The sequence below is a fragment of the Gopherus evgoodei genome, unplaced genomic scaffold, assembly GCF_007399415.2.
Source record: "Gopherus evgoodei ecotype Sinaloan lineage unplaced genomic scaffold, rGopEvg1_v1.p scaffold_48_arrow_ctg1, whole genome shotgun sequence".
Lineage (NCBI taxonomy): Eukaryota > Metazoa > Chordata > Testudines > Testudinidae > Gopherus > Gopherus evgoodei.
The window spans coordinates 1,297,403-1,312,001 of record NW_022060069.1 but is presented as its reverse complement, the minus strand read 5'-3'; the positions used below and the strand labels follow the sequence as shown (position 1 = coordinate 1,312,001).

The 14,599-nt window shown below is 52.6% G+C and overlaps 1 protein-coding gene across 6 annotated transcripts in view; it reads right to left on the bottom strand.

Annotated features, from left to right (window-relative positions):
* SIPA1L3 (signal induced proliferation associated 1 like 3) overlaps positions 1-9,137 on the bottom strand; it is a 124,753-nt gene extending 115,616 nt beyond the window's left edge. For 5 of the 6 annotated variants that reach the window (XR_003998265.1, XM_030546669.1, XM_030546668.1 and 2 more), the window contains exon 1: positions 9,066-9,137. The gene's annotated coding sequence lies outside the window, so the exon portion shown is untranslated. Of the gene's footprint in view, positions 1-8,699; positions 8,767-9,065 lie in introns of those variants that run through there. The other variant, XM_030546670.1, reaches the window with a different exon arrangement.
* Positions 9,138-14,599: the final 5,462 nt, after the last annotated feature.

Genomic DNA, 14,599 nt, shown 5'->3' with positions numbered 1-14,599 from the left:
TAACCCAGCATACATGCTGGGTGTCAAACTAAATTAACAACAACATATATCAACTGGTTTGTAACTGTGGGCAGATTCAGACTTGTCCAATTCTGGAGGCACATCAGCTGGAATATCCAATTAGTGTAATTTTAAGACTCCTTGAACAGCAGCTCTGGGTGCTGGAGGAAGAAACGCAGCAGCTCATCTAGATGCCCCACAGGCTTTAGCCCGAGTTGCCTAGATTTTCAAAGCCAAAAGGGATCATTCTGACCACCTACCCCGGCCTCCTGCATAACTCAGGCCAGAGACCTACACTCACTGAGTCTTTCAACCTGCCCATATGTTGGAGGTGCGCTAGAGCAGGTATTTTAGAAATATGGAGTTCAGTGGGAGTTAGGCCCCTCAGCCATGTTGTTTCGGAGGTGCGAGGGGGCACACTGACCTTGCCTTGTTAAAGCTGGGGGAAACCTTCCCTGAGATTTTTTTCTTCTTATTGGAGTCAACTGATGTCAGAAGACAGAAGCCAAGGAGGAAATGTCTGCTATTAAATAACCTTGTTCTTCTAGTTCGCCATTTAATTAAAATCTGTCCATCTCCAGGATAAGAAATATTGCCTATTAAATTGTCAGGGAACTCTGAGCCGTGGGCTGCCTGCTAATGCCTACACTCCTGAGCGTACTTCCACTAACAGAATACCAATTGAGAGAGAGAGAGAGGCTGATACCCACTTCCTCTGCCACACGCAACACATACACGTAGGAAAAAAGATTCTCAGCCAACCTCATTGGTCTACATTAAACTGAACACCCTGGCAGGTAGAGGGCAGGCAGCACTGTTTCATCGAGGTATTGCGGGAGTTTCAAGAAAGCAGCGAGCGTCTCTGGCTCAGCAAACAGCGTGAGCTGCAGCGCACAACGCGGCTAGCGAAGGATGGAGTGCAAGCTTCTGTTGATTTAAGGGGATGTTTATTACAGCTTCCTCATACCCCCTCAGTTCCTAAGAGCTCTCCCACGTGACGGAATTGCCAATCTGGTCTCACAGAGGTAGGCAGGCACAGAAGGCAGCAGTGGATGTATGGAACAGGCATATACAAGCGAGTGGGAGCCTGTTCCAATCTCTTATGATTTGTATTAAAGTACCACCTACAGGCCCCAGCTGGGATCGGGCCCCATTATGCTCAGCATGATGTGTATCCGAGGTAAGAGAGTCCCGGCCTCAGAGAGCTTACAGTCTAAACAGACAAGTCACAGGAAGAACAGTTACTCTCATTTTACAGATGGAGAGCTGAGACTCAGCATGGCTAGGGGCTATGCCCAAGGACACCCCATGGATCAGTTAGCAGCTGGGAATAGAACCCAGGTCTTCAGACTCCCAGTGCCCTGCCTACTAGACCACACTGCCTCTCACGCATCCTGTGCTTACAGAAGGCAAGTTCTTCAGAGCAGGGACCAATCACGTTTGAGACTTCACCTCTGTATACCAAGCCACTCTATAAATATACTGTGACTGCTGTTGATATAGCAGGTATGTGGTGGTAGAGGCTGACAGGATAATGGATCAGCTAGTCTCAACACATTCTTATTGTGCAATAGGTACGTTAAGGAAAACAGCAGTTCTCTGGACAGCAGCTTCCTCACAAAGCAAACAAGCGAGGTTTCATTTTTATATTTTAGAAAGAAGCCTGTATGATAGTCAGTCTGAAAAAACTTCAAAGGAACAACAAGCTATAACTCCCAAGTTCATGAGAAACGAGTGTTTTTGCTACACAGGCAGCGCAGCACCTGGCAGCACCAGCCTCAACAGGACATCTGTTAACAGGTGGGCTCTCTGGATGAACGATATACAGTATGTCTGTTACCAATTCCAATCAACAAAGCACAGAGGGAACCCCAAAGACAGCTTTCAAAAGGCAGCTATTTCCAAAGGAACAGTGTCAAGAGACGGATTATAATCCTGGTGGTAATCCCAAATAACAGTTCCTGCTGAGTGTGTGACTATCCGGCAGGGATCAGCGTCTGAAAGTCTGAACAGGCAGAACATTTCAGAGAAGAGCTTAAAAGGCAACAATGGCTTTTTCCTGGTAGGTGTGCTGGGATCTCACGTGTCACACTGGTGGTAACAGCACGGCCTGGAAACTAAACCAGAGAATGCCAGCAGAGAGCCTCTCACCTCCGCATTACCAAGGGTCCAAGTCTGGAGTGCTGGGAATGCACTTCCTTCAGTGGACTGGCTGGCTACCTACTCACCCAGATTCTCCCCTGTAGTGCAGTAATTGGCAAGGTTCTGGCCAGACTCTGATCTCCAGCAAAGAGCAAGAATTTCTAAATCCAGCTTACACTTGGTAAGATGCTATTTAGACTCCTTATTCAGTTGATGGGAGTTTGACTGCATCTTACTCCATTTTACTGACAAAAGGGGTTTCCTAAAATGCTCACTAAATGAATATATGATAGGTACAGGTGTGCCGTCGTCTGCTGGGTCAAAACTTGAGGGAACTCTACATTCAAAGAAAAATAAAAACAAAACTTAAGCTCATGGCAATGGGAAAGGATACGGGCCAGTTAATTTTAGCGTAACAACACTGATGAAGTGGGTATTCACCCACGAAAGCTTATGCTCCAATACATCTGTTAGTCTAGAAGGTGCCACAGGACTCTTTGTTGCTTTCAACATTAAAAGGGGTGCTGGAAATATCAGAGTGTTTGGGAATGGTTAAGTAGCCCCATCCAGCCAACATGCAACAGCGTCAACCATCCAAGGACTCCAAAACACTGCACACAGAACGAGTTTGGCCTTCCAACACCCAGGAGCGGCTCTAGGCATGTTGCCACCCCAAGCACAGCAGGCAGGCTGCCTTCATCAGCTTGCCTGCGGGACGTCCCCGGTCCCGCAAATTCTGCAGCAGCCTGCAGGAGGTCCGCCAAAGTCGCAGGACCAGTGGACCCTCCACAGGCATGCCGCTGAAGGCAGCCTGCCTGCCACCCTCGCGGTGACTGGCAGAGCGCCCCTCACAGCTTGCCGCCCCAAGCACGCGCTTGGCGTGCTGGTGCCTGGAGCCGCCCCTATCAACAACTGCCTGTGGTGGGTCCTGCTCCCCATGTAACAGGCAGGAAAACTGAGGGTACATCTACAGCGCAAACAAACACACAACAACAAACACCCTATAGCAGCAAATCTCAGAACCAGGTCAATGGACTTGAGCTTGCTCAACAAGGCTAAAGATAGTGGTGTATACGTTCCCACCTAAGCTGGAGCCCGGGCTCTGGAACCCAGCAGAGAGGGCAGGATGCTGAGCCCGGGCTCCAGCTTGAGCAAGAATGTTCACACTGCTATTTTTAGCCCCACAAGACAAACCCTGCAAGCCCCAGTCATTTGACCCAGGCTCTGAGACATGCTGCCTCAGAGCTTTCTTGCATGCAGTGTACCCATACCCTGAGGCACAAAGAAGGGAAGGGCATGAAAAACCCACCCTGAGTGACATAGTTATGCCAACACAACCACTCGTGTAGACAGCGCTATGTTAATGAGACAGCTTCTCCCGCTGACACAGTGACCACCTCTCATGGAGGCGGATTAACTACACTGACAGGAGCTATGGGGGGCATGCCCCCCCAAACTGGCTACATCGCAGAGATTTCTCCCTTCTATTTGGCCCTGCTTCCTACCTGCAGAGAAATGTTGAGGAGAGAAAGCAGCAATGCCAGCCACTGTGTGTCCCGATCAGTTTCCCCACATGGGCTGCCTAAGGGGAGGGCAGGAGAGCAGCACCTGACCTTCACAGCAGAGCTCCAGCTTGGGGTCGTTTCAATTTTACTAGCCTATAAAATAAGAGACTTGCCCCAGAAACACAGTTGTGTAGACATAGGGGTCACGTTCTAATTAACACCAGTAACACTGTAGCAAGTGAGTGTAACCTCTGAGGTGCGTCCCAAGCACCTGTGCAGGGTACTGCATTCACTGTGTGACCAGGGAAGGCTGAATGGGAGTGGAGCGCGCTTAGGCACATGAGCAAAGGGGACAGGTTTTAGCGATGGATTTGTTTGGCATGTGCATCACAAGTTTGTGCATCTCTAAAACCAGGGAGGCATGATTCATAGTTACATGAAAGTGCTCGGTTCGGTTTATTCAAGAATTTGTTTTTATGCTAGTGTTGATTTTTAAATGGCAGCTGGTAAACATAGCAAATAATAAAGTTAAAACAAAAACTAAGGTGATTAAATAATGAACATAAACTGTATTTGTGATTTCAAGTACACTGTAATTTAAGTACCACTAACAATCGGTAAATCCAGAAGTTAGAGCTATACCTATTATAAATATTAACTGTCCCCTCCCCCCCCCCCCGAGAAGTCAAACTACACCCATGGACACAGTTCTAGCCATACAAAAGTGCTGATACAGGAACAGTTTATTCTCTCACAGGAAAGGGAATAAGCTACAGCAGCATAAGGTAACTGTATCCTGACAGAACTGCACCCACACTGTGGGATGTACCAGTGTAACTATGCTGGTAAAGAAAGCCACCCCTAATCAAAATAGCTATATCAGTTCAAAATGTGGGTGCAGAGCAGGCCTAGGTGTGTGTACTGTGCTTCACACACCAGGACTCTGATCAAGGCACAGAAAAAATTAAGACTAGTGGAAAGTATTGACTAACGATAACATCTATGCTGCCAGAGTAAAGGCAGAACTGGGATCCTCCACAGATCCATGAAGTCAACGGGGGCTGCAGGCGTATAACTGATGGCAGAGTGACAACCAACTTCCATCAGCATTTCAGTAATACAGAGGCAGAATTCATTCAAATGGCTCAGCTTTCTTTTCCCCTTTCGTGTAACTGTAATAAAGACAGGAGCCTTTTTTCTTGCCAAGAACAAAACCCCTCAGCACATTCTCTGCCACCACCATCTGTAACAATATTAGTTAGTAAACAGCCGTGCTCAGTGTTGGGATTCTTTTGGTGCCTGCACAAATAGGTCAGCGGATGAGGCAAGTGTTGTTATGGAACTGAAAACAAGTCTGCACCACAACAGTGCACCTCTGGAAGGGTTTCTGATGCAGCCTGTTGAAACAGAGCCCTGCAGAGAAAAGGGGATAAGGCAGGAGGGCTGAATGGCATGTGTGAAAACAAGTATCAGCCCAATGTTCAAAATTGGGAGACAAGTGCAAAACCTGTCAGGACTAAACAAACAGTGCCACAGCACATTAGCTGCCGCAGGTCAGATTACTCCAAAACACTGCTAGGAGCATGGCACCAGCTGAACCATTATTATTTCAACTCAGCTGGATTCGCAAGGGGACATTTAGACTCCAGCACTAAGCTCACATTCTGCAGGATTCTAAAATTTAAAGAAGTACAGATAGCCTTTTCCAAAAGTGTAATATTCAAGCAATTAGCTCATTATCAAAACAGGCTGTTGAGCACCATCCCACAGTCTCCAGGTCACTGATTCAGATCCAGCCAAGCAGAATTAACAACCAGAAGTCATTCATCATCCAACGGCGGTGCGAAACAAGTTGGGGGAGGTCCTAACCCAATTCCTAGCAGGTTTGTGTCCATGTCACCAAAACCACCGTGCAATGCTTGTCAGACTCAGCACAGCATAAGACACCAATACGATTTGCCCTTTCATCCCAAGGGATGGCTCTTCCAGCCAGAATGAGGCACAAGCATGCTAGCAGGAGAGCAGCACGGTTTAAAACGTCAGCCTGGCTCTGCCTACATGGTCCCTGTTCTATAGAGAGAGAGGATTCACACACGAGCCAGGCACTTTTCCACTTGAGCCAAGTTCAGTGTAAAGATATCTTTGTTAGTGGAAGTGCGACTGCATCCAAGGAGAATGTATTTCCAGAAATTGTTTTTGTCAAGTGGTTTTATGTTACCCCAGAATAAATCCTTAGAGGCAGCCATATTTCACTGAAAGGGGCACACTTTCCTACCTAAATTCCTCCCACTTCTCTAGATGACTAGAATACAAAAATTACGTTCTATTTACGGATTGTTTTGGACAATAAAAAACAAAGATGCAGGTTTCGCTCTGAAGCGCTCAGGATGCAATGTTTGGTCTGCAAACACTGCAGGGGAAGGAATGTTTGTTTGAAAACAACTGGTGGAAGCATTGGGCAGATTTTTTAAAATATGATGCATAACATTTCCATTGGTCTCTGGATTTTTCTGAAAGCTGATTTTTTTTTAAAGGTAATTTGAAGGACGATCTGATTTGACAGGACACCTTTAGTACAATGAATAAAGGAGACATTGATTTACAGCTGTTCCCATTAACGTTAATAAGAATTGCATATGTAAATCCACCAGCCATCAGCTGGAGAATAGACTGCTCCCATTTTGGAACTCAGAAATGCCAGACATAATTCCAGTTCCTGGCTATCCTCTATAGCCCTTCTATTTTCATGTATAGATCTGAACAATCATTTGCTGGAAAAACAACACTGCTGCCTCTCTATCATTACCTGCACTTCTGAAACCTTCACTCCTAGTCTGGGAAGTTTAGAAGAACCATGCAGGTGTTTGAGTATCAGGTTGGGTAAGATTTAAAGTTTCCAACACAAAAGAAGTGAAATCCACCGTCTGATGTTCAGATGGGTTCCTATTAGGGGATGGCTGGCTTCTGCTATAAATTCTGTTTGCAGAAACAGAGAAACTTTGTATCACTTAGGCATAAAGGATCTGATTTTGATGCAGTGAGAGTATTTCCATTGATATCAATGGAAGCCAGTTCAGATCCTGACACACTAAACTGACAACACATGCACAAGCTTTGATTTCTGTTGCAAGAAGTTGCAAAGTAGGGGCCCAATCATGAGGACACTTACTGGGCATGCAGCATCCTACATCAAGTCTATAAAGACTAGACAGCAATTTCATCTCTGGTACTCTTTGATCTATATAGTTTCCATAGACACATTAATGTCTTTCAGGACCTCTGTCTTGCATGGCTGCAAGCAGCATTCTATCAGCACAGTTCCTTGGAACAGCAGACCACCTTCATATCTCATTTAATCCCCAGCTCCATGCTATCACAGCACTCCCTCATGGGAGAGTCTGGAGGGCACGGACATGTCTGTAAAAACAAAAGGGTGATATTAAGCCTGCATCTGACAGCTCCCTGCCCCTAATACCATAAATCCTGCTGCTGGCTTATGCTGTCTGATCCCACTCCCCGCTTTTATTCATATTGCAGCTGTTACTTATACAGTATAATGGAGCCAATACCTCAGGCAAAGCTAGCAAGTTTAACATCTTCCTATTTAATGTCATTTTGCCTGTTCTGCTTCCGTTTAGCTGATTCAGCTCCTCTTACAACACTGGCCCTTTGATTCCTGTCACACGTGGAAAAAGATTTCAGTTGCACAGGCAGAGCTATTTTTAAAAGAATGTCTAGCAAGACCAATTACACCCCCCATCCCCAGAAAGTCAGGAGATGAAACTCTAACGTCATCTGGAAGGTAAGCATCTAATATGCACCCTCATTCAGACAGGGCTGAATAAAGCACTTGTGGATGTGAAATACATTTATGGTACTTTGGTCCACTTATATTATACCCCACTGACTTCTTTGAGCCATTCAGTGTTACTCACATCACAGGGTTAAGCTACCATCAGCTCTTTCAAGCTTTAACCTGAGCTGTACACAGCACTGCTATTGTACAGCAAGGCTCAGGCAAAACTGATGTGAAATAGGAAAGCACTTTAATTTCAGGGGAGAAGTTAATTCAAATAACCTGCCATAGCCTGGAAGCAGAGCCAACTCCTAGGAAGTCTATATCACGGCTAACCATTTGTGCGTCTGCCTCCGCACTTTGCACGCCCGTAAGACACCTCTCCACAACACAGGAGCGCAACTACCGTTTGCATTTAGATTTGCATCGTGCAAGGCGTAGCATTCTGCACCCCAGTCTTTCTCCAGTATCTTTTTAAGTCATTCCCCTCTGACATCAGGGCTGGGTTTAAAAAGCACAAACCACCAAAGACATGACTCTATATTTTCACAGGCAACAACCCCAGTAGCTGAATAGTCGATTGTCTCCACAATTCTGAGTTAGGTCCAAGGACTCCTGCAGAGGCTACTAATGAACTGTGCAAACCCTGCAGCTGGAGAGATGGGGGGGCTGTGTCACAGTCTCACTATTTTACTCAGGACACCTTTACATCTGCCACCTTTAAAACAGTCCCACGACGCAGCCCCCGCAAACCCGAGAGATTAACCTGCCAGCTCAGCAGGGCCCAACAAGAAGGGGGCTGCCTGGGAGACCCAGGGCAGCTCCCTGCTGGGCCACAGGCTCTGTCAGTGTGATGAGCAAATACTGCACTGCCCTGTGCTCAGCTCCCCATCTGCAACCCAGGGATGTGAGCTGTGTGCCTCAGGCCCCCAAAGGCTCCTCAAGCAGCGTGCAATGAGCCCCCCCAAGGGAACCAGAGGCCCCCCCCGCCCCAGACCCCCAAAGGCTCCTCAAGCAGCGTGCAATGAGCCCCCCCCCAAGGGAGCCAGAGGCCCCCCCGCCCCAGACCCCCAAAGGCTCCTCAAGCAGCGTGCAATGAGCCCCCCCCCCAGGGGAGCCAGAACCCCCCCCAGACCCCCAAAGGCTCCTCAAGCAGCGTGCAATGAGCCCCCCCCCAGGGGAGCCAGCGCCCCCCCCAGCCTTGGGCAGCCGAAACCCCCCCGCCCCCGCCCGGGGCAGCCAGAACCCCCCCCTACCATTTTCGATTGGGACAGCCGGGGCCCCCCGCACGACCCCTCCCGCGGGGTAGCCGCCTGGCCTCGCGGGGGCTGCTGGGAGCTGTAGTCCGTTCGGCCGTCCAGCCCCGCTTTGCGCTACGGCCGCCCGAGCGCCAGGAGACTACAGCTCCCAGCAGCCCCCGCGCCGCCCCGCATCTGCCCGCGGGGGGTTCAGGAAGCGGCTCGGAGCAGCGCCCGGTGCTGGGGGCGGTGAGGGGAGCCCCGCCCCCGCGATGGACACACACGGGCCGCCCCCCCACCCCGCACCGGGGGCAGCGCCCCCTCCCTCAGCCGCCGGCCCCGCGGGGAGGCGAAGCCCAACGGCCGCGGCGCGCGGGCACTCACCGGTCAGCAGCGGCGCGCGGCCAGGGGCCAATGGGAGCGGGGCAGCGGCGCGCGGACACCCAGGACCTGAGCCGGCCGGGGGCGGGGCTCTCACACGCTGCGTGGGCGGGGCCTGACGGGAGTGGGCGGGGCCGGAGGGAGGGACCAGCTCCGCCCCCCAGCGCCTCCTGCCGCTAGAGGGAGCTGCCCGACAGGAGGGAGCTGGCCCCGCCCCCTCAGGCCTTAAAGAGCCACGCACCCCATTGAGTATGTGAGGCGAGCAGGGGAGGGGTGTCACGGGGTCCCCAGGCGATGCTCTGGAACTGCTCCCCACCAAGCCAGGCAGGACTTTGGGGAGCCTCCTCTCCCTTGGAGCAGACTTGTTCAGGGCAAGAAGCTCCCACGGCTTCACCTCCTGGGTCTCTCCTTGGAGCATTCAGCATCCTCTGCCCCTCCGTGCACTTCCCACAGCGAGTCCACCCCAGCGGGGTCCTGGGGAAGCCACCGGGTCCTGCACCCCCACTTTGCAGTCAGACGTGACTCTCAGCCAGCCAGTAACACAGAGGTTTATTCGATGACAGGAACAGGGTCTAAAACAGAGCTTGTAGGTACAGCGAACCGGACCCCTCGGCCGGGTCCATTCTGGGGGGCAGTGAGCCAGACCCCCACATCTGCACTTCACTCCTCGTCCCCAGCCAGCTCCAGACTAACAACCCCCCCCCAGCCCCTCCTCTCTGCTCAGCCCCTTTCCCGGGCCAGGAGGTCACCTGATCCCTTTGTCTCCAACACCTTCAGCTGGCACCTTTGCAGAGGGGGGGGGCCCAGGCCATCAGCTGCTAGGAGACAGAGTGTCAGGCATTTAGGTGCACTGGCCCTTTGCTCTGCCAGATACTTAAGAACTGCCATGGGGACACTGAGGCACCAACCCAGTATTCAGAGAAAACATTAAGAACATTCCCAGTTCATCACAAGGGGTTATCCCCCATTGTGTATGTGGGGCCAGCAGGGAAGGGTTAACCCCCATTGTTTATATGGGGCAAGCGGGGGAGGGGTTTCCCCCATTGTGTATATGGGGCGAGTAGGGGAGGAGTTAGCCCCCATTGTGTATATGGGGTGAGCGGGGGAGGGGTTATCCCCCAATGTGTATGTGGCCAGCGGGGAAGGGGTTATCCCCCGTTGTGTATGTGGGGCCAGCGGGGGAGGGGTTATCCCCCCTTGTGTATGTGGGGCGAGCGGGGGAGGGGTTAACCCCCATTGTGTATGTGGGGCGAGTGGGGGAGGGGTTATCCCCCATTGTGTATGTGGGGCCAGCGGGGAAGGGGTTATCCCCCATTGTGTATATGGGGCAAGCAGGGGAGGGGTTATCCCCCATTGTGTATGTGGGGTGAGTGGGAGAGGGGTTATCCCCCGTTGTGTATGTGGGGCAAGCGGGAGAGGGATTATCCCCCGTTGTGTATGTGGGGCTAGCGGGGGAGGGCTTATCCCCCCTTGCGTATGTGGGGCAAGCGGGGGAGAGGTTAACCCCCATTGTGTATGTGGGGCAAGCGGGAGAGGGATTATCCCCCGTTGTGTATGTGGGGCTAGCGGGGGAGGGGTTATCCCCCCTTGCGTATGTGGGGCGAGCGGGGGAGGGGTTATCCCCCATTGTGTATGTGGGGCCAGTGGGGAAGGGGTTATCCCCCATTGTGTATGTGGGGCAAGCAGGGGAGGGGTTATCCCCCATTGTGTATATGGGGCAAGCAGGGGAGGGGTTATCCCCCATTGTGTATGTGGGGTGAGTGGGAGAGGGGTTATCCCCCCGTTGTTTCATGGGGCAAGCGGGGAAGGGTTTAGCACACACCTGAGCACACACCCGTGCAAAGCGGGCAGGAAATGGGCCATTCTGATCCAATTCTAGGGGGACCCATGGTGACCGAATCCCGACCGAGCCATTCGCTGTGGATCCACAGGCCAGGTACCTCAGCTGAGAACCGGTTCCCGGGTGAGCCAGACCCTGGCTGCCTTGTCAGCAGCTCCAGGAAAAGCGACAGAGCTGCAGCTGCTGGCAAAGCAGAGCCGGACAACCCTTTTTTGGCAAATAATAAATTGTGGAAATTGTATTTTTGTGTCTGAAACTATTAATGAATTTGAGCTGAATTTGGCAAATAGTGTGAAATGAAAAATCTGAGAGAAAAATTCTAAAAAGTCAAAATGCTTCAGTTCAGCCATTCTGCAAAGAAATGTCCCGACTTTTCGACAGCTTTTCACTTTGAAATTCAGCGCTGTAAAAAAAAAAGAAAAGAAAGTGAAAAACACCCGAAGCCGACCCAAAATGAAAAATGAAAAAATTACAGGTTGAACAAAACATTTGGTTTAACCCAACAGACTTTTCTTGGTTTTGGTGAGAAAACGTGACCCAGTGAGTTTTGCTTCGAACCGTGGTTTGGTTTGGTTTTCTGGGTTCAGGCCGAGCCGCTCAGCCCTCCACTCCCTGCTGCTCTCCTTCAGCAGCGGGAAAGCTCTTGGGGAACCCGTCCAATGGGATTTACTGTAGACAGGAGCCAGGCGTCCAGGCCGCGGTTTGAACCTGGCAAAGGCATGCAGGGACACAGCAGCCTAGGAAGGGATCTGCGGTGTGGGGTCCTGCTGACTCCTCTCTGGGTTGGCTGGGATGATTTAGTTGGGGTTGGTCCTGCTTTGAGCAGGGAGTTGGACTAGATACCTCCTGAGGTCCCTGCCAACCCTGATATTCTATGACCCCAGGCACAGGGACTGACACAAGGCCCAGGGTACCTCTTGAGTCCTGCTGCAGCCCACAGGGGTTGGCAATGGTGGTATTACTGGGACCCCCATTGTGCCAGGTGCTGCACAGACCCTGACTGAGATCAGGGCCCCTGTGGCACCAGGTGCTGCACAGACTCTGACTGAGATCAGGCCCCGTTGGGCTGGGCGCTGCCCAGACCCTGACCAAGATCAGGGCCCTGTTGTGAAGGTACTGCACAGACACAGAGCGAGAAGCAGTCCATGCACCTGAAGAACTCACAGCCGGAATGGACAAAGGGGAAACTGAGGCCCAGAGAGAGAAGGGGACTTGCCCAAAGTTACACAGGGACAGTGGCAGAGGCAGGAATAGACCCCAGGTGTCCTGAGGCCCAGTGCCCCATAAGCGAGGCCACACTGCCTCCCCAAGCCGAGAGGATGTGTTGTCCAAGGAGCAGGCTGCTGCTAGAAGGAATGATTCCACTACCAGGGCGAGGGCTACGGTAAACGCACCTGCATTTCGGCTGAGCAAAGCCGTTATTCTCTGTGGGTCTCTGTTCGTCTCAATATCCCCCCCTCCTTAAACGGGGGCACCAGTTTGGTGTCTGGATTCCCCACAAAACTGCGTCTCAGGGCTCTTCCCCACTTTCCCCCAGCACGCCCCCTTGGCCCACCGCTCCTGCAACTCCAACTCGTGCTTCCGCTGTTCTGCATGGTCCACCAGCCTCCGCTGCTCCAGCTCCTTCGCTTTCAGCTCCAGCTCCAGCCTTCACAGCTCCTCCAGGGAGAAACCTGACTGGGGTTCCCCTGTGCTGAGTGGGGGGGTCGGGTCTGATACACTCCCGGCTGATACACAGACTGTCTCCACGCTACTCCCCAGCTCTCCGGGCACCCCGGGAGCGCCCCTGGGGTCTGGAGCCTGTTCCTCAGACTGGTAATTCTCTACAAGCTGAGCAATCAGCCACTCCTTAGGGAGCCTCCCCACACGCAGCCCCCTCTCCCTGCACAGACGTGCCAGGTCACTCTTACGGAGCCGGCTCTAGGCCATTTCCAGCTGGCTCCCTTCAATGCCCTCGTTCTATCGCTGGCAGCCACTCACTGCGAAGCGCCTGCGCCCGCAGCCACACGTCTACAGGGGGCATCCGCCAACCATCCTCTGCTACCACATTGTCACGGACTCCCAGGTCGTGCCCACTCTTGGCCCCGTGAGGTCCCTGGGGGTGCCCCTTTCAGTGCGACAGCCCTTCTCGGGGGGCCACTCTCTCTGGGGGTCAGGCCCCTCCACCTCCTGGAGCCGCACCTCTCTGAGCCTCAGCACGTCTGTCTGTGCCGTGGGCCCCCTCAGGGAGTCCCCTCGCTCTGGGCCCCTGGGGCCTCCATCCCCAGAGGGAATAATGCTCCCGCCCCGGCCCTTTTCTCTAGCCCGGAGCAACTCTCAGCCAGCGTAAAACGGGAGGGTTAATTGAGCATCCGAACCCAGCAGAGGAAACTCTCAGGGCCTCAGGCCTGGCTCCCTCTGCCCAGCACATCCCAGTCTCCTTGCATCCAGGAAGGCTTTGCTGCTCCCCCTCTCCAGCCCCGAGCCCCCCTGCTTCCCAGCTGGGCATCTGAGATCACCGGCCCCAAGCCACCTCTGTCCATTGTCTTCTCTCCAGGGACACAGGGTCACCTGGGCCTCCTCTCCTCCCTCCTCAGGCTGGAACGGGCTGGTCAGGTCACCGGGGTCTCTCCCCACAGCCCATTGTCCTCCCACTGGCCAGAACCAGCTGCGACTCCTGAGCTGGGCCACCCGGTCACCAGGTCACAAGTCACTGGGGTCTCCATTCTCCAGGCCATTGGCTGGGGTCCAAACTTCCCTCCCCGGTCCTGTGTCCCAACAAACTCCCTCTCCCCTCTCCTCGTTAAACCAGTAACACCCAGGGACACTGAGTCCCACCCCCTCTGCATGCAACCCACTGGGAAAACCAAGAAAACCCACCACTTCATCACACTCTGATCTGCCCTGGCTCCTGGGAGCAGGGCTGCCAGCTGGCCAGGTTTTCCTAGGATTGCCTCTATGTGGAGGCAGCTGTCCTGGGAGCCTGTTGGGGTGCCCCGTGCACACTGCTAGCTGCCAGGTGGATGCACTCAGTGCTCACCCCAGGTTTTTGTACCTCAGAGGTGGCAACAGGCCCACATCCAGGGAGTCTCCAGTGGACGGTCCAGGCCACTTCATGCTGTCTGAGCCGCATGGCTGGTGCCTCCCTTGGGGCTAATAACATCACCAGTGTCCCCTGGATTTTCCTGCACCTCATTTAATGCCAAGGGAAGAGTTTACCCATTACCAGCTGTCCCTGGCCACAGCCTCCTACTCAACTGCTTAACAGTCACCACCCACGTCATTTGGCTTGAGCGATTTGAAAATTGTCCCTTGCCCTCTCTGATGTCCCTCAAAAAATAGCCCTGGGGTGAGACACCATCGAGCAATTGGCCAGGGAGAAATGTTGGTGAAATCGTGCAGAAAGAGGAGGTTTTATGCACCTCAGGTGAATGTGGCCAGGCCTGAAAGACCCTGGGATGCGGTTCATAGCCGGCTGTCACAAATGAGTGGATTGTTGTGACCCAGCGAATCTTTGGTAATCCTCCTGGGGCTTCCTAGCAGAAATGGAGATGAAGAATTAATCTCTCAGCTGCTTGTAGCTGCAGGGCTACTGCCTGCCCCTCGCTGGGGACCGATAACAAATCCGACTGCAGATGAACGGTTCCCCAAATAGGGGAGGGGGCTGTCCTGGAAAAATGAGCCCCGGTGACATACCCAACAAAGCAGACAGGGAACA